Source organism: Lissotriton vulgaris, chromosome 8 (assembly GCF_964263255.1).
Source record: "Lissotriton vulgaris chromosome 8, aLisVul1.2, whole genome shotgun sequence".
NCBI classification, from domain to species: domain Eukaryota; kingdom Metazoa; phylum Chordata; class Amphibia; order Caudata; family Salamandridae; genus Lissotriton; species Lissotriton vulgaris.
In genome coordinates, this window is record NC_141696.1 from 554,127,151 (window position 1) to 554,148,257 (window position 21,107).

Consider the following 21,107-nt stretch of genomic DNA (forward strand, 5'->3'; position numbering starts at 1 on the left):
GGACAGGGTGCAAACCCATGCCAACTAGAGACCTCAACTTCTAACATTAATATGACTTTACATTTATTTTTAGGCGAGAACGAACTAACTGTAAAAAGTAGTGGGGCATTCCTTACCACTATCAGCTCAACCTGCACCGTCCATCAGTTCTTCTTGAATATGAAGTTAAGGGATTCAAAGAAAAATACCACACCGTGAATTGCACTAACATTTTTTACCTAATTTAAATATGTCATGAGGCAGCCATCCTGTTGTGGTGCCTTTTGATGTACCCGACAGAACTAGAAGTGACAAGCCAACTGACATATTTGCGTTCCCAGCATTATGCTATGTTTAACAATCTAGTTCTTCCCTGCTGCTTGATTGACATCTGAAAAATTGCTGTTTTTGTTACCGTAAGCTTCTCTTTAAGATCTGTGTCTTCATTTTTATCGAACACGCCGGAATGTTGGTTAAAGTCAGCGGTGACATCTTATTTGTTTTTTTGTGTATAGCGCTGTCAGATGCGTAAGATGCAATGTTTCAAGCGGAAATCGCTTTTGTCACACCAAAATATTACACGCTGGCATCCTTTGCTCTGGTTAAGCCCGCGCACTTCCAATCTACCTCTAGATTCACTGTTGACATTATCGCACCAAGCAACAAGGTCATGTAGTCATCATGTGGAGAGACGCTCTTCAATTTCATGGCGCGCGCTCGCTCTCCCTGCCTCGCGCTTTCTCTGCAGCTGCAATTAAACTCGAGACAGAAGCTTAGAGCCTCCGGGTGCGCATAGTTAATTAGAAGGAAATCAAACTAACGGCGTTATGGTGCAGAATGAACACATGCAACGTGCACACTGCAGCACTTTGAAGGAAGTGATAAAAATAAGTACATTTCTGAAAGCAGTCATGTTTGAATTCCAATTATGGTTGTCAAAGAACTCTTTATACTCCAGGGATTCATGCAAATGCTTAACCTTGTTCCTGGTCTGATTTGATATGGAATGATATTAAATGTTTTTTTTTACAGTATGGCATGTTCCTAGGGTATGGTCTCACACGGTGGGCTATGACATGGTATGGTATGCTGTGGTATAATAAGAATAGTGCTCCAGTGTGCACCCAAGCATAAGGTATAGGTGCAAGGAAAGACAGGGGGAAAGAGCTGCCCCAAATATATGGTCAATGTGAGACTCTCAAAGCAGCCTTGCTGTAATGCCTGTCCAGAAGCCTAGATAAGTAGGTATGCAAAATCAGGGCTTTAAGTGGGATGAAAAAACTGGGAGTCTCTCAAAGGGGTGTGGTTGATATAATTAAAGGTGTGGCCTAACCCCTTCACTGCAGGGCTCTTTCCCTCCGCTGTGCTGGGGGGCAAGGGGGCGCGCACAGCGCCACTGTGCTCATGACGAGCTCAGCTCGTCATGAGCCACGGCGCTCCGGTGCTCATGACGAGCTGAGCTCTTCATGACCACGCCCGTTCCAATGGAACGCTCAGTACAGCAGGGGAATCAGCCCAGCATGCGAGCGTTCCATTTAATGGGCGCGGTCATGACGAGCTCAGCTTGTCATGAGCACCGGACCGTCGTGGCTCATGACGAGCTGACCTCTTCATGAGCACAGGAGGGGTTAAAACACCTAAGCTAAAATCTTTTTCTGAGCATAGTGTGCTGCCCAACTGGTATTTTGCTGCTTCTGCCATTGCATCCAGACATTGAATACAACAAGTAATATTACACCTCACCTACAACTAGCCAGAACTATTGCCTTTATCAATGGTTATTAGTTGCATGTGATAACTAAGCAAGAACTATGGCTTTGTTGCATAGAATATTGAAAATGCTTCCGTTCTGAAGTGATGAGGCTGGGAAAGAACTAAAACGAGCGTCTTTGAAGTTACATCAAAAGCAATGAAGGGTGGGGTGGTACTGCTCCAAAGTTAATATTTGTTTTTCACCCTGAAGGTGAGGGCAAAAACGGAGTGCCCAATAGGGCCCCGTATCAGCACCTGGTTTTCAGAACTGCCGGTGGTTAGTACCGGCAGGACCCGGCCCACCAAAACCCTGTGCAAAATAATTTAGTTGGAAAAAAAATACAGAGGGAAGGGCCACAACTGAAAACGCTCAGTATTCCTCTTGGCCCTACTGATACTGAGCACAGTAAAAAGTTTAATCAGCTTGCACAAGTTTGCGTTCGTACAGGGAATTTGCTAAGGTTTTCCTTGCAGTTACATGCAATTTGTGTTCCACACTAATTGCAAATGCGATAATTCCACATTTTGTCTTAAACTTTTTTATTACCTTTCACAGTAACAGTACACATCTTCAATGCGTCAGTGCTTTATGCAACAGTATCAGTACGCAATTATATCAAATGCCACAAAGCTTTACAGACACCATGGCCGGCTTTACTGTTGACAATCTTTGTTGGTACTACTCCCCCCCCCCCACGCCCCCCAGTGACCTCCTTCACGGATTCCCTCACTACCACCCCCCTACAGTGCCCCTCATCTCTTCATAGTATTTTTCTCATGTGTATTTCATTTGTTTTACTACGCTACTCATAACAGTGTAGCGCGTCAGAGCTCTTTACATCATACACTTTATACAAAGAAAATAAATTGGTGTGCAGGGAATGTTACATAAGTAAAGTGGACTACACTGTGTGGGAGTAACATGTTATCTATACTGGTAGGCTACATATTTTAAGTGTGCTTGGTCTGAAGAACCACAAACTCAGGATTTAAAACACACCACAGTGGTTGGGGGTTGGCTTTACTAATAAAACTATATTCTACTCAAACGATCGGGGGGAAAGCATAACTTTCTAACCCATACCTTGCAGTTTGCATGCAGCTCTTTGAGGCCAATTCATAGCTGTTAGATTTGGGGGTCTCTAGTTGGCACAAGTATGCACTTGTGCCAAATAGGGACCCTTGCCTCTAGGCAGGGTATGGGGGTACACTCCTAAAATAACCCCTGCTCACCCCCTTGGTAGCTTGGCACAAGCAGACAGGCTTATCCCAGAGGCAGTGTGTAAAGCATTTGTGAACACATACAGTAATCCAGTGACAGCACTACAGATGAACACACACAGGTTGTATATCAAAAATAAATATTCGTTATATAGACTTAACACTAGGGCTGGGTGTAGTTTGTGAAGTAGCGCTACGCGAAGCTACGCAAAGTGCACTTTGCACTACGTGAGCTACGCACAGCACTATGCGAACTGCATAGTACCTTGTTCGCACTGTGCAAGATGCCGTTTTCAATTATTGCACAGTGCGGACAAGCATTCGGCACTGTGCAATCATTGAAAATGGCATCTTGCACAGTGCGAGCTATAGTTTTATGCCGCGAGCTGTAGATTTTTACTCGAGCTGCAGCTTTCTCAACGCGGACTGGTAGTTTCTCATTGTGAGGTTGTGAGCATACGCGACCACTCGCAATGAGAAACCTGACATCCCCGCATTGAAAATCTCGCTGGGACGTTTATTTTCCACGCTCGCGATCGGCAACTTGATGTTGCTGATCGCAAACGAGGAAAAAGTCTCACAGGGATGTAATTGTGCTTGTTCGGGGTTGCCAACTTGATGTTGAGGACCGCAAGCAAGCAAAAAATTACTGCGGCACTACGCTATGCGTTTTTGCACTGTGCTACGTGCAGTTCACGTAGTGTCAAGTAGCTCAAACTTTGCAAACTACGCGAGCGTAGGGTAGTGCTTTGACCAGGGTTACTTAACACAAGACCACAAACAACAAAAATCCACAATACTGTACTTAAAAACAGTAGGATTAGCTTGTTCTCTTTAGTTCTTAAAATGCGACACTTTGAGTCAATGTACCTTAAGATGCGACACGCAGGGCAACAAAAGTGTTGCAAGGATGGTGATGCATTGATTCCTTACTGCGGTTCCGGTGCGACGCGGCAAGTAACGCCGCGATGTGTTGAAATTTTGGTCCAAAGAAATAAAGACGTTGTTTTCTTCTTGATGCGTCACGCTTCTCCGATGTTGCGAGAAGTCTCGACTCGATGTGTCAGCTACAGGGGCGACACCCTTGTTCTGTGATGCGATGACAGAGGCTTTGGCGGCGACACTCTTCTCCGACGATGAGAGATGCTTCCGCTCGATGCAACAGCTGCAGCGGCAACACCGTTGTTCTGTGATGTGACAACAGCGGCTCCGACGGCGGCACGCTTCTCCGTGGATGCGAGGCGCTTCTATTGATGGGGTATAATCTGACAGCTACAGCAGCGGCATCCACGATGCAATGGCAGTGGCTGCGATGGTGACACGCGTCTTCTTAGTTGCGAGACGCTTCTCTTGATGCGGTGCAATGCGACAGCTACAGCGGCGACATCCACAATGCAGTGGTTACAATTAACGGGGTAACCCAAAAGTCAACCGGACCTGGGTGCAATACAGGAATACAATAGCTTCTCACTCATGAGCAGACGCAGACCGGAGGATTGTAGCTCCCCTCACAGTAGGATTGTATCCATGGTGTATTCAAAATGATGTTGGATAACCACACAGAATAACCGTAGCAGCATTGGAAGAATTTTGAACACCCAGCTGCACTGTAGGGAAGGCACAGCCCTGGAGCACTCTGTTGACATGACTCCTTCTCTCCTTTCACAGTGCAGGGCAGAGACATCAGACACACCACAGGAGGTGGAGCCAGCATTGTGGAGGAAAGGCACAGCCCTATTCAGGTCCCAGGTGCAACTCCTCCCTCCCATCTAGATGCAGATCTCTCTATTCACCACTGGGCTTTCTCTTGGAATCCCCAGCCCCTGTCACTCAAACTCCAGACAAGGAATACACAACCTAGCTGAAGCAAGCTTTGATATTTAGACAAGAAAATACCTACTTTCTAAAAGTGATATTTTCAAACACAGAATGTTAAAATCAACTTCACTAAAAGATGTATTTTTTTCATTCTGAGTTCAGGCATACTAAAGTCGAATTTCTACCATGTTCCCTGAGTCAGTTAGGATTATAAGATGTAATAATCTAACTGCCCATTCTGGCCTATGGAGAACAGGTAGCCTTGCAATAGTGGAAAACGAAAATGGCTGTAATTCAATATTAGGACATTCCACACACACCAGGGCTTGTCCTACCTTACACCTACAATACACCCTGCCCTTGGGCCTACCATAGGGGTGTCTGACATAAAAGAAAAGGGAAGGTTTAGGGCCTGGAAAGTGGGTGCACTTGCCCAGTCAGCATGGCAGTACCAGACTGCACACAGGCTTTGAAATGGCAGACCTTAGACACACTTTTACAGGCTACTACACTGGGTGGCACAACCAGTGCTGCAAACCTACCAGCAGCATTTGGATTACCAGCCCTGGGCACTCCTGGTGCATGGTACTAGGGTCTGACGGGTAAACCAAACCAGCCAATCATGGAATCACTAATTCATACATTAATTTACAATAGGGAGAGCATATGCACTTTAGCACTGATAAGCAGTGGTAAAGTGGCCAGAGTCATAAAACCAACAAAAACAGGTCAGAAAAAATACAGGAGGAAGGCAAAAAGTTCAGGGATGACCCTGCAAAAAGGGCCAAGTCCAACACAACCCCTTCCAGCCAAAACACAGGGTAGACCAATCACTACCTTGATGGGTTTCCCTGCTTTGGGCTATAGAAAATGGACCTGGTCCGCAACAGCAGGGGCATATTCCAGTTCTATGCCAATCTGTACCCATTTCAAATCATCTGTCCATACTCTCGGGGCCCACCATGCTAACCCATGGGGAACTCTTCTCCTCACCTGTGGACACCACCTCTGCAGCATCTAACCTTAACTTGCTCACAGGTGTGTCCCAACAGACAGACAGCAAGCCACAGTGGCCACTGACAGTAGTTTGGGATGAGAGCCAGGCCTTGTGCTTTTCAGGGCTCTCAAACCTCTGTGGCGTCTGAGAGCGGAGGGCAGTAGCCCCAGGTGCTTGGCACCCTTTGTCCACTCTCCCTCCTGTCAGGTCAGGTATGACATCCTGACACTGACCCACCAGCCCCAGGCTGGACCAGAGACTGGAGTGGCCTCTCCCACACACGGTCCTCCTCCTTGAGGCTCTATACCCTCCCACCTGGAGTGGTACCCCCTTCCAGAATTGTCAGGGTGCCTGTAGCAGGTGTCCTGCACAATTCGCCCACCAGTTCAGGGGTTCTATCCTGCAAATGGGCTTCCAGGTCAGGGTAGACACCCTGAACCTGGCCCTCCAACCTAGGGTCTAAACCTTTGGGCTGCACCGATGTCAGAGGCGAGGACTCCCTCCCTCTGTACCCACTTCCAGAGCACTGGACCCTCTCATCTGGAGTGGTACCCCTAGAAGCTACATGGGTCAGTACACTGATTACAGTTGTTTCACCCTGTTCATCCAACACCTGAACCTAGCTCTCGAACCCAGGGACCGACCCGTGTGGTTGAACAGTTGCCTGATGCACCAGGACTTCCTTGGGAGCACAGATGCCCCCCTGAGGGTGACAGATAACTCATGTGTCGCGTAACAGTCTGCCTGGTGCAGATCTCCTGACCCCTGTCCATCTGACAGCTTGTGAAGATCCCCCAGGACAGAAGTGGTGTCACCATGGTCATCCATCGGTGACTCAGCCCTTCTGGCTGACCCCTGACCCACTGGGGACTCTTTCCCCCTCCCACCTCTCAATCTGGACTTCTGCACCCTCCACTTAGTTACGGCACTGCCAGACACCAGAACTGATACAGGCCTGCTTACAGACACTCCCAGTTCACCAGACACTAGGGGACCCCCATCAACGGGCGGCCCATCTGGACAGCCTAGGCTCCCCACCTGGTGTTCCCTTAAAGAACCATCCATGCCCTGAGACTGGGTTTCGGGCACCTTGGGTCACGCAGCCCCACACTCACTCCTTCTCCACTGAGATAGGATATGAGCCTCTATATCCTCCCACTACAGCAGGACCTAGCTGAGCTACTCTGAACCACTTCCAACACTCTGGGTTGGAAGATACATGAACCACTACCCACAGGGTCACTCCCCAATGCCTCTCCAGACCCTCTGGAATCCATCCACCAAAAGGTCTGCCTCCAATGTGAGCTCCCTGGGGTTAGAGAACTCACTCTCCAACAGGTGTTGGCACAGCTCAGGAAAACAGAGACTTACAATATGCTCACCCACAATTGGATCACAGAGCCTGTCACAGGGGTTAACCAAAATATCCTCTACCTCACCATCCAGTGCGTCGCACACGTACTCCACACCAGTCTCTTGAGATTGGCAAGACAGTGTCTGACTGTTTGTCATTCAACCCACACTCTTCTGGGCGGTCTTGTCCCTCACATACCAGGATTTCAACCTTGGGAGAACCCCTCTCCCTGCACCTCTCATCTAGAGTCAGTAGAGTGTCCCTCCCACCTCTAGGACCATGAACCCCTGAGTCAGCTTCCCCATTCTCCTCAGGGACACTGCACACTACTGGAGCTACCTCATATCCTTGAACCTCCTGGTGTATGTTAACCTCCTCGTTCAAGTCAGGCGCCACATGTCTGGGTGTGTGTACTACTCTCTCAGCACTATGTAACTCAATATTGCTGCCACCATCTGAGCTGGATTCCACTTCCAACTCAGCAAATCTCACTTCCTGAGCTAAACACATTTCTTGTTGCTGGGCTGAGACACTTATGGCCTCAAGCCTCTCGAACTCCAAACCAAGCTCCCTCATTCTCAACTCATGTTCAAACTGCATTCTCTTTTCCTCTAGGGACACTTTCCTAGTTTGCAACTCAAATTCTAACTGCCCATTTATCTTGAGCTTGGCCAGCGCCAATTCATGCATCCTACACTTTTGCCTGTCCTCAAGCTCTTCTGGGGAGACACTTTTGGTAGAGACACTGCTACCTGCTGGGTAGAGTGCTCTCCTCTCCCCTGGACCCAATGGCTCCTCCAGCTGCCTACCTGCATTCTCAGCCCCTTCCTCAGGGGTATTCCTTGCTTTGACCCAGGCCCTCAGCGCCTTTTGGTACTCATCCCTCTTGGTGATACTGGTCTTCGAAACTTTAAATCTTCTGCAGAAATGCTTAAGCTGTTTTACGTTGTAGCATTCTAGTCTCTCCTCTTCCCAATCAAAATCAACAGATGCTATGGATGCTGCTTTCTCCATGGCAGTTACACTTGGCAAAAATAGAAAATCCCAGGAAAAACAAGCTACCAAAAGTATGTGGTCACATTTTAGTCTGCCCTCACTAGTAGTGTTCACCAATCACTGTACATGAGTCACAAATGCAAGTCCAGAATCCTCACCGCTGACCACCAATGTTAGATTAGGGGGGTCTCTAGTTGGCACAGGTAGGTACTTATGACAAATAGGGACCCTTGTCTCTAGCCAGGGTAAGGAGGTACACTCCTAAAATAACCCCTGCTCACCCCCTTGGTAGCTTGGCACAAGCAGACAGGCTTATCTCAGAGGCAGTGTGTAAAGCATTTGTGAACACATACAGTAATCCAGTGACAACACTACAGATGGACACCACACAGGGTGTATATCAAAAATAAGTATTCTTTATATAGACTTAACACAAGACCACAAACGACAAAAATCCACAATACTGTACTTAAAAATGGTAGGATTACCTTAGTTTTCTTTAGATCTTAAAATGCAACACTTTGAGTCAATGTACCTTAAGATGCGACACGCAGGGCAAAGAAAGTGTTGCAAGGATGGTGATGCGCTGATTCCTTACTGCGGTTCCAGGGTGATGCGGCGGGCGACGCCGCAATGCCATGAAGTTTTGGTGCAAAGAAATAAAGATGTTGTTTTCTTCTTGATGCAGCACGCTTCTTCGATGTTGTGAGAAGTCTTGACTCGATGCATCAGCTGTAGTGACATCACCCATGTTCAGGTATGCGACAACAGCGGCTTTGGCGGCGACACTCTTCTCTGACGATGCGAGACGCTTCCCCTCGATGCAATCTGCAGCGGCAACACCCTTGCTCCGTGATGCGACGATAGCGGCTCCGACGGTGGCAAGCTTCTCCCTGGATGCGAGGCGCTTCTCTTGATGTTGTGCAATGTGACAGCTATAGTGGCTACATCCACGATTCGACAGCAGCGGTTGCGACACGCTTCTTCTTCGTTGCGAGACACTTCTCTTGATGCGGTGCAATGCGACAGCTGCAGCAGCGACATCCACGATGCGACGACAGCGGCTGCAACAGCGACACGCTTCTTCTTCGTTGCGAGACGCTTCTCTTGATGCCGTGCAATGCGACAGCTACAGCTTCAACATCCACGATACAACGGCTGCGACGGCGACACGCTTCTTCTTCGTTGCAAGACATTTCCAGCTCCTTGCAACACGCAGTCCCTCAGAAGGCCCAAAACAGCAGCAGGCACTTCCAAAGAACTCTTGGGGAGCTGGTGGTTGAAGTCTTTTGTCCATGAGACTTCAGCAAGAGGCAAGCTCTTCTCTCAAGCCCTCAGAGATCCTTTACAAGTTGAATAAAGTGCACACAAAGTCCTTTCTCCTTTCTTTGGCAGTCAGGCAACCACTGCAGGCCAATCCCCCAAGCAGCACTTCAGCTTAGGGATAGTCTCTCATCAGTTTCCTCTGGTTCCACCCCTCAGCAAAGGTTTCTTCTTGTTGTCCAAAAGTGATCTAAATTCTTGGGATCAGGGTCCCAATACTTAGACCCCAAAATCCTTTGTTCTCTGAAGGCAGAGTGAGGTTCCGTGACGGTTCCGTGACGACTTGAACCCGTGTTTTCAAGTTTGTCGGAAATACATAAAATTAGTATCAGCGAACCGCAAATGATCCATTTAGTATATCCTAGTGTTTTCGCTACGCTACGAGCAAGAGCACTCCTTCCACTGACACATTTCTGATATACACACGGCATCCATCTTAGATCATGGCCGCCATTTTGTGGTTCCTTGCCCTCACATATGCAATAGCCTCTGATCATTTCATTCACTTCACTTTGATTAAGGACACGTAGCCTTAGCCGGAGATTCACCTCTTACATGACACGTGCACCTTAAACCAGATCACGCTGAAGCTGCATGACTCGACAAAGGCTGCCTCCTCTGCCCGAGGCCAGCCCACCTGAACTGGTTTTCCTGTCCATTGTACCTGATCATGATTAGGCGGCCGAAGCCGGTAGCCTTGCCCATTTACAACCCACAAACATCTCTTATCCCGCTTTTCTATCTTCTGCACCTGGCTCTGCTCCTTTCCTTCTGGGCCTTTATTAGGGGGAGGTAACGAACTTTACGATGAGGCGGTCCGGGTCTTGAATGCAATATTGACAAGGGATTGTGATGGACTGGTGGGAACCCCTCTTCGTGATGTTTGGTATCAGATATTATCGACAGTTCCTGTGTAACGCCAAATATTTATTGTTTAGAGACACAAAGGTTTGGGAATGTACCGACATGTGAAATATTTGCCTAGAGCACAATTTTTAGTATATAAGGAGCAACCCACTTTGTACAAATCGAACAGTCTCCTAGATTCTGCCCGTGTGTAGATTCTGTGACTTCTGTGTCCCTGCAGTAATAAACCTTTGGTCTTTGACGCCACCATCGAGAAGCCCGTGTTTCTGTTCATTTGTGCACCAAGGCAGGTGGAACTCCGGGGTCTTCGGGTGTTGTACCCTGACACCTCTGGACGGAACCAAAAAAGTCCAGAACTCCAATTGGCGCCCAACGTGGGGCGACGTCATTCGGTACCGGTCCAAAAGCCTGAAGAGTTCGAGAAGCTTCGTGTGAAGATTCCTGAGGGAGGCGCCCCACTTCATCGATCCCGGCATATCGCAAAAGTGGCCCTGAAGTTCTCTTCCACGAGGGTTCCCGTTCAGGACGGCTGCAGTGGGCCGTTGCCTTGACCGTCGCCCTGTCTTGGACCCGAAGTGGTGCAGTCCTTAGTACGGCGAAACGTGACGGGTTTCTCCTTGGTGACGTCTTCAGTGCCTCAGTTAAGTATTTAGTGATAGCTAGCTGGTTACTTTTGTGAGGATTGTTAAAAATCCTTGATCGGTTCTTGGTTTGGTTTGGTTTTGTAAGATTATCACTAGTTGTTCTGGTTACGATAATCTATTTGGTTCAGTTTTGGGTATCGATACATCAGTTCGTTTTGGTAGGCCTAAGTTCTTGGTTCAAGTGCACAATTTGTTTCGTGTTTTGTTTGTTTTGTGTTCCGGACTGAAAATGGTAAGTCGGAAAATGTTGTCTTGTTTTAGTTGCAACAGTGACTCACAATTAGAGGATTCCTGTCTGGTTCCTCCGATTGGGACTCCCCTTTATGACCTATATTGTAAGTATGGTGTGGGTCCTATAACTTATAATGAGATATGGGTCCGCTATTGTAAGAAGGATGGTGTCCTTAGTTGGCCACTGCATGGTAGTTTTGAACAAGAGATTCTCGACAATTTAGAAGAGAAATTGTTTAGGAAGAAAGCCCGGCCGGCAATGTTTGACTCTTTTCGTTATTGGCGGAAAGAATCCAAACAGAGAGAAATGAAAAGGTTGAAAAAAGAGCAAAAAGAACTAGAAGAGTTAACTCTAGAGCAAGCGACTAAGCAGTTGCAGGCTAACGAGTGTGAGAAAGCCATAGATGTAGCCATTAGAGAGCGTAACTTAGCGATTGACAAGTGCTATCCTGCCTTGCCATCGAAAATGGCTAAGATACTGGAGGACTCCGAAAACGATCCTCTGCTATCTTATCTGTTACGGTCGCCTCCACCGTATGCACAAGGTGCTACGGCTCCACTAATCCCGAATGTTCAATTGCCGGTTGCTGGACAACCTGGTGTTCTTGTTCCTCAGAATCAAGTTCCTATACCTCCTGTGGTGAATGTAAATGTTCCTACAGCTCCTCCTCTTCCTGCACTGCCCGCTCCTATACCTACCACTGTACCTATCGGTCCTCAAACTATTTTCCTCGATACTCCTACTGTTTCGTCATCTATTCCTACCTCTACTGCGTTCTCTATGTCTGCGAGTGTACTAACTCCACTTTCTGTTCGTCGAAGAATTACTGATTCTGTTACTAATATGCTGTCGCCTATATATAAAACCTTGATTAAGACTCCTACTCCTGACTCTGTTCAGAGACGGAGTCAGCTTCCAAGTACTGAGGAACGGGGAGTTTTAGACTCCACAGCTCTCAGATGGATTACAAAAGTTAGAAGATATAGTACGAAAGATGTGTTAGAGACATTTATGCAATGGGGAGAGCCAACACAGCGATACGTCTTCGACGAGATGTGCTCGTTGTTACGTGAGGAAATAGAAGAAGACGATGTCGAATCAGATTTGGAAGATTTAATTAAGATTCAAAAAGAGTTTGCTGCTGGAATGATAGTGGGCGATAATATAAAGGAAGCGATGGAACTCATTTTGAGTTTTAGGAATGATCCATCTCTTCGTTCGCCGAGAGATTTAGAGAAAGGTAGAATGAAGCTAAGTCGCCAATATCCTATGAGGGAGGTTCCTCCAATTTGGCGCGAAGCAGTACAACGTGATGATAATGCGGGTATTGCAGCTGCTCCAGCACAGTTCCAAAGAGTATGGATACATATTCCATGGAAGCGAGCAGAAGTGTTAGCAGTGAAACAGGCCTTGCCAGATCCACGTAAGAATCCAGCCGGATATTACAAGGAATTGACACAGACAGTTGAGGCTTGTATAATGAACTTAGCCGACATTGATATGTTGTTTGGTAATGTAGTTCCACAACCAGTGTGGGCTAAAATTCGTAGAGAGGATCATCAGGCTGCTTTAGGTGGTGATTGGGCAGCTATCACTGCAGCAGATGCTCAACAAATAGGTGGTGCGAAACCCGAACCCCTAATTGCTAATCTTCCTGGTAGAATAATAGATTTAATGAAGACTCTGATGCCAGCATTGCGTGTTAATTGGGATAAATTATCCGCATGCAAGCAGAAGAAAGACGAAAGTGTCTCCGACTTCTTCACGAGGTTCGAAGAGACTTTTGTGGATCATAGTGGTCAGGACATGAGCACTGAAGGAGGACAGAGATTGTTTGTCGATAAATTTGTGCATAATTTGTTACCCGAATTATGCAATAAATTGAAAGACTCAGAAAGTGCGTGGGCTGTATCTACGACAGCGCAAATACTTGCGACTGCACAGTACTATGAAAATAGGGATAAAGAGGAAAAGGAGAAATCAGAGAAGAAAACGAAAGATTTAAAGACTAAAGTTCTTTTACAGCAGGCGTATCCGCCTCGCACGAATCAGACTAATATGCAACAGAATTCGTATCAAAAGACAGATTATAATTCGACCAGGCCTCAATATCAGTGGAATCAGTGCGCGTACTGTAAGAAAGAGGGTCACTATAAAAATGATTGTCAGATTTTAGCGCAAAATAATGCGGCAGCAGCTCAGAGAGGTCGTGGTGGTTTTGCACAGAATTCTAGAGGTCGAGGACGAGGTGCTATGCCTCCACAAACTAATGATCGTCCTTCTAATCACTTTGATCAGCGAAATGTACAGTCAGCTCAACAGAATAGATCTCAGCAATATCTTGTTGAGGATTATTGTGAAGTTGAAGAGGGATTTCAACAAAATGGGTACTAGGACAGCCATAGACAGAGAGAGGGAGTAGTATCAGTTCCAGTGGATCAGAGTGGGCCTTATGTCGCAGTAGCAACATCAGGTGTAGTCGAACCGTTTCTGTTGGATACTGGTGCCGCAAAAAGTTCTATCATGCATGCGAAACTCCCTGGCGCACCTTTGTCTGGCTCAACAAATGTTTCCGTAGGTTTTTCAGGCGCCCCTGTGTACAACCCGATATCTGGTCCTTTGTCTATTTCTGTTGGACCGTGTCAATTGAAAGCACCCTTAATTTTGACGACAGGTTGTAATGAAAATCTGCTTGGTTTAGATTTGTTAAAACGACTATATGCGACATTGTACTGTTCTCCGGAAGGAGTACAGCTTACTTTGGGTAAAAGACTCACCTCTCCGATGTACTTGTCAATGGACAAACTCCCGCCGGAGCTACGTTCACTCCCTGATTCTCTTTGGGCGACTGGTCCCAATGATGTAGGTCTGCTAGAGATTCCACCGTATGTAGTAACTTTGAAAGCGAATGTGAAATTTCCAAGAATTCCCCAGTATAAAATATCGAATGAAGGTGAGCGTGCACTCTTATTGATTGTGCAAGATTTGATTAAGAAAGGTGTGGTTGAAGAAACGCGAGGAAATGTTTGTAATAGTCCTGTATTGCCGATTTTGAAACGAACTGACCCTACAAAGCCTCCAGTTTATAGGTTTGTCATAGACCTTAGAGAAGTTAATAAGATTGTAATTCCGCAGTTTCCTGTAGTGCCAGACATTACTGCCTTATTAACATTGATTCCTGCTACAGCTATGTGGTTCTCAGTTATAGATCTCAAGAATGCATTTTTTAGCATTCCGATAGCCGAGGAAAGCAGAGATATTTTTGGCTTCTGTTTAGGAGGTCGTAGTTTCAGATTTAAACGCGCTCCACAAGGCTACTGTGAAAGTCCATCTATTTACAGTCAAGCTTTAAAAAGCCAGTTAGATTCTTTTGTCCTTCCTCCAGGTTCTGCCCTAGTACAGTACGTAGACGATCTTTTGGTGGCTGCCGATGACAAGGAAACTTGCAAGGCAGCTACAATTTCACTATTGCATCATTTATCTAATTTGAATCATAAGGTGTCACCTTCCAAAATGCAATATTGCTGCCAAGAAGTAACCTACTTAGGTCATCTCTTGTCAAAGGAGGGAAGGAAGTTGACCCTAGAAAGAATAAAAGCAATTACGCAGATGAGTGTTCCACGCACACAGAGGGAAGTACGTGCCTTTCTAGGTATTACCTCTTACTGTAGGCAATGGATCCCAAATTTTTCACTTTTAGCAAAGCCATTGGTAGCTTTGACTGGGAAAAATGTTCCGAGTCCGGTGCCATGGTCTGATGAATGTCAAAAGAGTTTTGCTGAATTACGAAAAGCTTTGTGTTCAGCTCCTGTATTGGGCACACCTGATTACAGTAAGCCATTCACGCTCTACGTTCACGAAAGAGAAGGTTGCGCGTTGAGTGTCTTGACACAGAAGTTTGGTGATAAACAACGCCCTTGTGCGTATTTCTCATCAACATTAGATCCGGTAGCTAGAGCATTGCCTAGTTGTTTGAGGGCTACAGCGGCAGCTGCAGCTTCCATTCGACAATCTGCTGGTTTGGTGATGAACAATATGCTAGTGGTCATGGTTCCTCATGCAGTGGACACACTCATGAACCGAACGAAGACACAACACCTTACTAGTGCGAGATTATCTGGTTACGAGCTGACGTTATTAGCGAGTCATATTCAGATCAAAAGATGCAATGTATTGAACCCAGCAACATTGTTGCCGACTGATCAAGAGTCGAGTGATTCTGAGCCACATGACTGTTATTTCAAAACGGAGGAAGAGACAAAAGGTCGTATCGACTTGAGAGATACTCCTCTATCCGACCCAGATGGTACGCTGTATGTGGACGGGTCATGTTTTAAATTGGAGAATGGTGATGTGACTGCTGCCTACGCGGTAACGACTTTGAAGACGATTGTGGAGACTGCAAGAGTGAGTCAGAATTCTGCCCAAGCTGCAGAGTTAATAGCTCTTACGAGAGCGTGTGTTTTAGCTGAGGGAAAGAGAGTGAATGTGTTTACAGATAGTCAGTACGCATTTGGCGTGGCCCATAGTTTTGGCCGGTTGTGGAGAGAAAGGGGTTTCATTACGTCCCATGGGACTAAGATTCAACATGGTCAGCTAGTTAATGACTTGTTAGAATCTCTAACCTTACCGACTGAAGTTGCGATTGTGAAGTGCAGTGCTCATAAAGCAATCACGGATGATGTTGGTCGGGGAAATGCCTTTGCTGATGAAACCGCTAAACAGACAGCTAGAGACATGATGAGTAGAATGTATGTTGCTACGTCTGCAAGATGGATTGCTGAGTCTGGAATGTGTGAGGACACAATGGAAAGTGTGAAAGAGATTCAGAAAGAAGCGACTGAGGAAGAGAAACGTGTATGGAGAGAAAGTACGGGCAAATTGGACTCGAATGGATGTTGGATCGATTTGACAGAACAGCAGCGTTGGATGTTGCCTGATGCGTATGTGCTTGCAGTAGTGACGATGGCGCATGGAGTGGCGCACATAAGTTCTAAAGGGATATGTAAGATGTTAGCTCCGGTTTGGAAGAATGAGGGAATCAGTAAGTGTGCAGAGAGAGTGGTGAAAAATTGTATGGTGTGCTTGATGCATAATCCTGGCAAGGGAATTCCAACTCCAGCTGGTCATTTTGCTCCTCCTTCCTGTCCCTTTGAAGTAATACAGTTAGACTTCATTCACATGGAACGCTGCAACAATTTAAAATACGTCCTGGTGGTGGTTTGTGCTTTTTCCAGGTGGATAGAAGCATACCCACTAAAGGACAACACTGCTTTATCAACTGCCAAAATTCTTCTCAAAGAATTTTTCCCTAGGTTTGGAATGCCACGGATTGTATGGTCAGATAACGGAAGTGAGTTTATAGGGAAAGTTATGCAGAGTGTGTGTGCTGGTCTAGGATTGAAACAAAAATTTCATAGTGCGAACCATCCCCAGTCTGCTGGTTTAGTTGAGGGTTACAATGGCACCCTCAAGCTTAAAATAGCCAAAATTCAAGCATCCACAGGTTTGGCTTGGCCAGACGCACTTCCTTTGGCCTTGTTATCAACGAGAGCAACAGTGCATTCTAGAATAGGGCTTTCTCCATATGAGATTGTATTTGGCCGCCCGGCAAATGTCTGGGGTGTGCCAAGGCCTAAACAATTCTGCTCCATTGAATATCCTATGTTGATAGACTATCTTTACGACTTGACTGCTAAATTAAGTCTTATTCATCAACAGGTCTTTGATGCTTTGCCAAAACCTCCGGAGAGTCCAGGGCATCAGCTGAAACCCGGCGACCACGTGGTGGTCAGAAATTTTGCGAGGACAAAGAATCTTCAGCCTCGCTACATCGGCCCCTTCCAAATCCTGCTGGCGACGAGGACAGCTGTACGTGTTGCTGGTCGCAAGCACTGGATCCACGCTTCTCACGTAAAGCGTGTTCCACTGCCGCTGCCCTACGACGACTGGGTGAAGAAGGGAATTGGTGCCTCCGAATCTGAAATAACTCCAAAATTTGTCCCTTTCAGCGATGCCGATTTGATTTCTGACACTTTGAAACGTGACTCTCCTCTTGAAAAGACTGCTTTGAACATTGAAAATTTGTCTCCAGCATCAGAAGAAACTTTGCCATCTGCGAACGTAAACTCTGCAACAGCTGCTAGTGATACACTATTTTCCGATCAGACAGTACCAGCGAAGCAGAAATACAACCTTAGAAGCCATAAAAAGGACTAATAAAACAGGCAACTGCATACTGTGATTTTGATATATATATATATTTTGAACTTTTGCCTTCAGCCAGGAAGTTTGTTATTGTTTATTGTTTTTAAAATTGCCTTGCCGTCTGGGTAGCCGTAGGGTCGTGGCTGTGTGCCTAGTTTGAATTTGCAGGGGTCTGACACAAGGTCGATCTTTCTGTTGGTTCTGGGAACTCCCAGGGCTGACAGAGGCATTTTCATCTACGTACACATCATCAGTGGTCGCGAGCGGATTGTAGAAGATGGAACTTCCTGCGCTGCAACGAGAAAATGTGATTTACGTTCGCAGAAACAGACTAAATAGAATTCTTCATAGCAAATGTTTCTTGATGCAATGTGCCATTACATTTTTGATTGTTTTAGCAACACTGGTGGGTGGAATTGTCTTTAGCATAAATTTGATTTTTGTGCCAGTATCTACAGTACCTCCCCTTGATCCTGCTATTTCTACTGTTTCTTCTATACACTCTTTTCACTCGTTTCCGGAACATGAGCAAGCTCGACGCTCAGAGTTCATTAATAATACTTTTGTACAGCTCTTGCACCAACACCAACTGGTAGTTAACACGACAGACTGTTGGGTGTGTGGCTTGATACCTCACACTATGGATAAAGGTATTCCCTATCTGGTTTTGCCTTTCAGCTACAATGGATCATTTCAGGCCCTTCAAACCATCTTTGCTTATGCTCTTGAGACCTATCCTCCACGTCCACCACGTTCCACTAAATATAACTCTGCCAACAAAGCTTTAGTCCAGGGAATTATTGACATGGTCAAAGACGTCAATAATACTCCATCATACCCTAGAGACGAATTGCGAGTATATTTAAGTTGGAATACTTCAGAGTATCGCCTTAGTTTAGGAGAAAGCAAGCGTAAAAGCTCAACTCCAATCTGGGTCGTACCTCACCGAGGTCAGGTCTGTTTGCAAGGTAATGGGAGAAATCCGAGAGCTCAGCTAGGGAGGAGTGAGTGCGTAGAGACTTATGTGTTTCCGGCTAACTCTTCCCCTGCCTTTCTTACTGCTAGGGGTACCTATTTCATTTGTCGAGACAGAGCTTATACATGGTTGCCTGCCGACTTCTCAGGATCATGTTATATTGCTCGATTATTGCCTCCGACATACACTGCTTCACCTGATTACCACAGAACAAGAGTAGCGAGAGGTGTCTTCAGCAAGGAAGATACCGCTGGTCAGGAAGCTGGAGACTTCTTCAAAGGCTTCCTTCCGTTCTGGGGGCCTATGGCCAATAGTAGAAACATACGTCAGCTAACACGGGTAGTTGAATCTACTATTACCGAAACTGCTGGTGCCCTTAGCAATCTGACAGCTGAGCTTCAGGCGGATAGGCTCATGACATTGCAGAACCGTATGGTTCTAGATGTTATACTTGCAGATCGAGGTGGGGTATGCAGAATGATCCAATCGAGCTGCTGTGTCTTTATTCCTAATAATGCTCCAACAGTTTACGAGGCGATCTCTAAGTTGCACAAGATTTCGGACTCCATACATGTAGATGAGGGAAACTGGTCCTTTATGGAGTGGGTTTGGACTCTGATCTCAGCGTGGGGATGGAAGGTTCTAATGGTCATTGGTGTCATCTTAATATTACTATTCTCATGTTGTCTGATTATCCAGTGTGGTCCTGCTCTGTGTAGTCTTTGTGCTACAACCTGTTTTAGGAAACCACCTGCGTTTGGAGAAAAGACACGAGAAAGGATGATGATACAACAGCATGTCACTGACCTGATGAGCATAGAACTAGATTCAGACATAGATTGAGTAATTGCCTATGTAAGGGCAAAAGGAGGGTCTGAGGTTCCGTGACGGTTCCGTGACGACTTGAACCCGTGTTTTCAAGTTTGTCGGAAATACATAAAATTAGTATCAGCGAACCGCAAATGATCCATTTAGTATATCCTAGTGTTTTCGCTACGCTACGAGCAAGAGCACTCCTTCCACTGACACATTTCTGATATACACACGGCATCCATCTTAGATCATGGCCGCCATTTTGTGGTTCCTTGCCCTCACATATGCAATAGCCTCTGATCATTTCATTCACTTCACTTTGATTAAGGACACGTAGCCTTAGCCGGAGATTCACCTCTTACATGACACGTGCACCTTAAACCAGATCACGCTGAAGCTGCATGACTCGACAAAGGCTGCCTCCTCTGCCCGAGGCCAGCCCACCTGAACTGGTTTTCCTGTCCATTGTACCTGATCATGATTAGGCGGCCGAAGCCGGTAGCCTTGCCCATTTACAACCCACAAACATCTCTTATCCCGCTTTTCTATCTTCTGCACCTGGCTCTGCTCCTTTCCTTCTGGGCCTTTATTAGGGGGAGGTAACGAACTTTACGATGAGGCGGTCCGGGTCTTGAATGCAATATTGACAAGGGATTGTGATGGACTGGTGGGAACCCCTCTTCGTGATGTTTGGTATCAGATATTATCGACAGTTCCTGTGTAACGCCAAATATTTATTGTTTAGAGACACAAAGGTTTGGGAATGTACCGACATGTGAAATATTTGCCTAGAGCACAATTTTTAGTATATAAGGAGCAACCCACTTTGTACAAATCGAACAGTCTCCTAGATTCTGCCCGTGTGTAGATTCTGTGACTTCTGTGTCCCTGCAGTAATAAACCTTTGGTCTTTGACGCCACCATCGAGAAGCCCGTGTTTCTGTTCATTTGTGCACCAAGGCAGGTGGAACTCCGGGGTCTTCGGGTGTTGTACCCTGACACCTCTGGACGGAACCAAAAAAGTCCAGAACTCCAAGAGAGTCCTTTACCTAGTCCAGAGCTTTCCAAACTGTGTGTCCCGACACAGTACTGTGTCGCCTGCAAATGGCAGGTGTGTCGCTTGATGACACCGAAGGACACTCAACACATAACTGCTGCTAATTAAGAGGCATTCCTTTGAAAGCTTTGTTCTCACTATGCCTCATCTATTGCATAACGTCTCTCTGTAAATGGTCATGTAAAGACCTGCGAAGTACTCAGGTGCGGCTGTGTTTGTGACAGAGGGTGACAGACAGCGGGAGATAGAGGGAGGAAGACAGAGGGAGGGAGACAGAGGGAGAGAGACAGTGACAGACAGAGACAGGGACAGACAGACAGATTGAGGCAGAGACAGGGACAAGGGCAGACAGATAGAGGGAGAGCCTGAGATAGACAGAGAGGCAGAGAGGCAGAGAGATGGAGAGGGAGAAGGAGACAAAGGGAGACAGAGAGAGAGAGACGGAGAGAGAGACAGAGGGAGGGAGTCCAGGGTAGACAGAGGAAGACAGAGGGAGGGAGTCCGGGTAGACGGAGGGAGGGAGAGGGAGACAGAGAGAGGGAGACAGACAAAGGAAGGGAGACAGAGGATGGGAGACAGAGGGAGGGAGACAAAGGGAGGGAGACAGAGGGAGGGAGAGGGAGGGAGACAGAGGGAAGGAGACAGTGAGAGAGAGGCAGAGGGTGACAGACAGAGGGAGACAGACAGATGGAGGGAGACAGATGGAGGGCAACAGATGGAGGGAGACAGATGGAGGGAGACAGATGGAGGGAGAAAGATGGAGGGAGACAGATGGAGGGAGACAGAGGGAGGGAGACAGAGGGAGGGAGAGAGAGAGAGAGAGGGCGGGAGACAGAGAGAGGGAGAGGGACAGAGAAAGGGAGAGGGAGAC

The 21,107-nt window shown here is 46.7% G+C and overlaps 1 protein-coding gene across 1 annotated transcript in view; it reads left to right on the top strand.

The window, feature by feature from the left end:
• NALCN (sodium leak channel, non-selective) overlaps positions 1–21,107 on the top strand; it is a 2,672,759-nt gene that overhangs the window by 1,696,396 nt on the left and 955,256 nt on the right. The window lies entirely within an intron of this gene.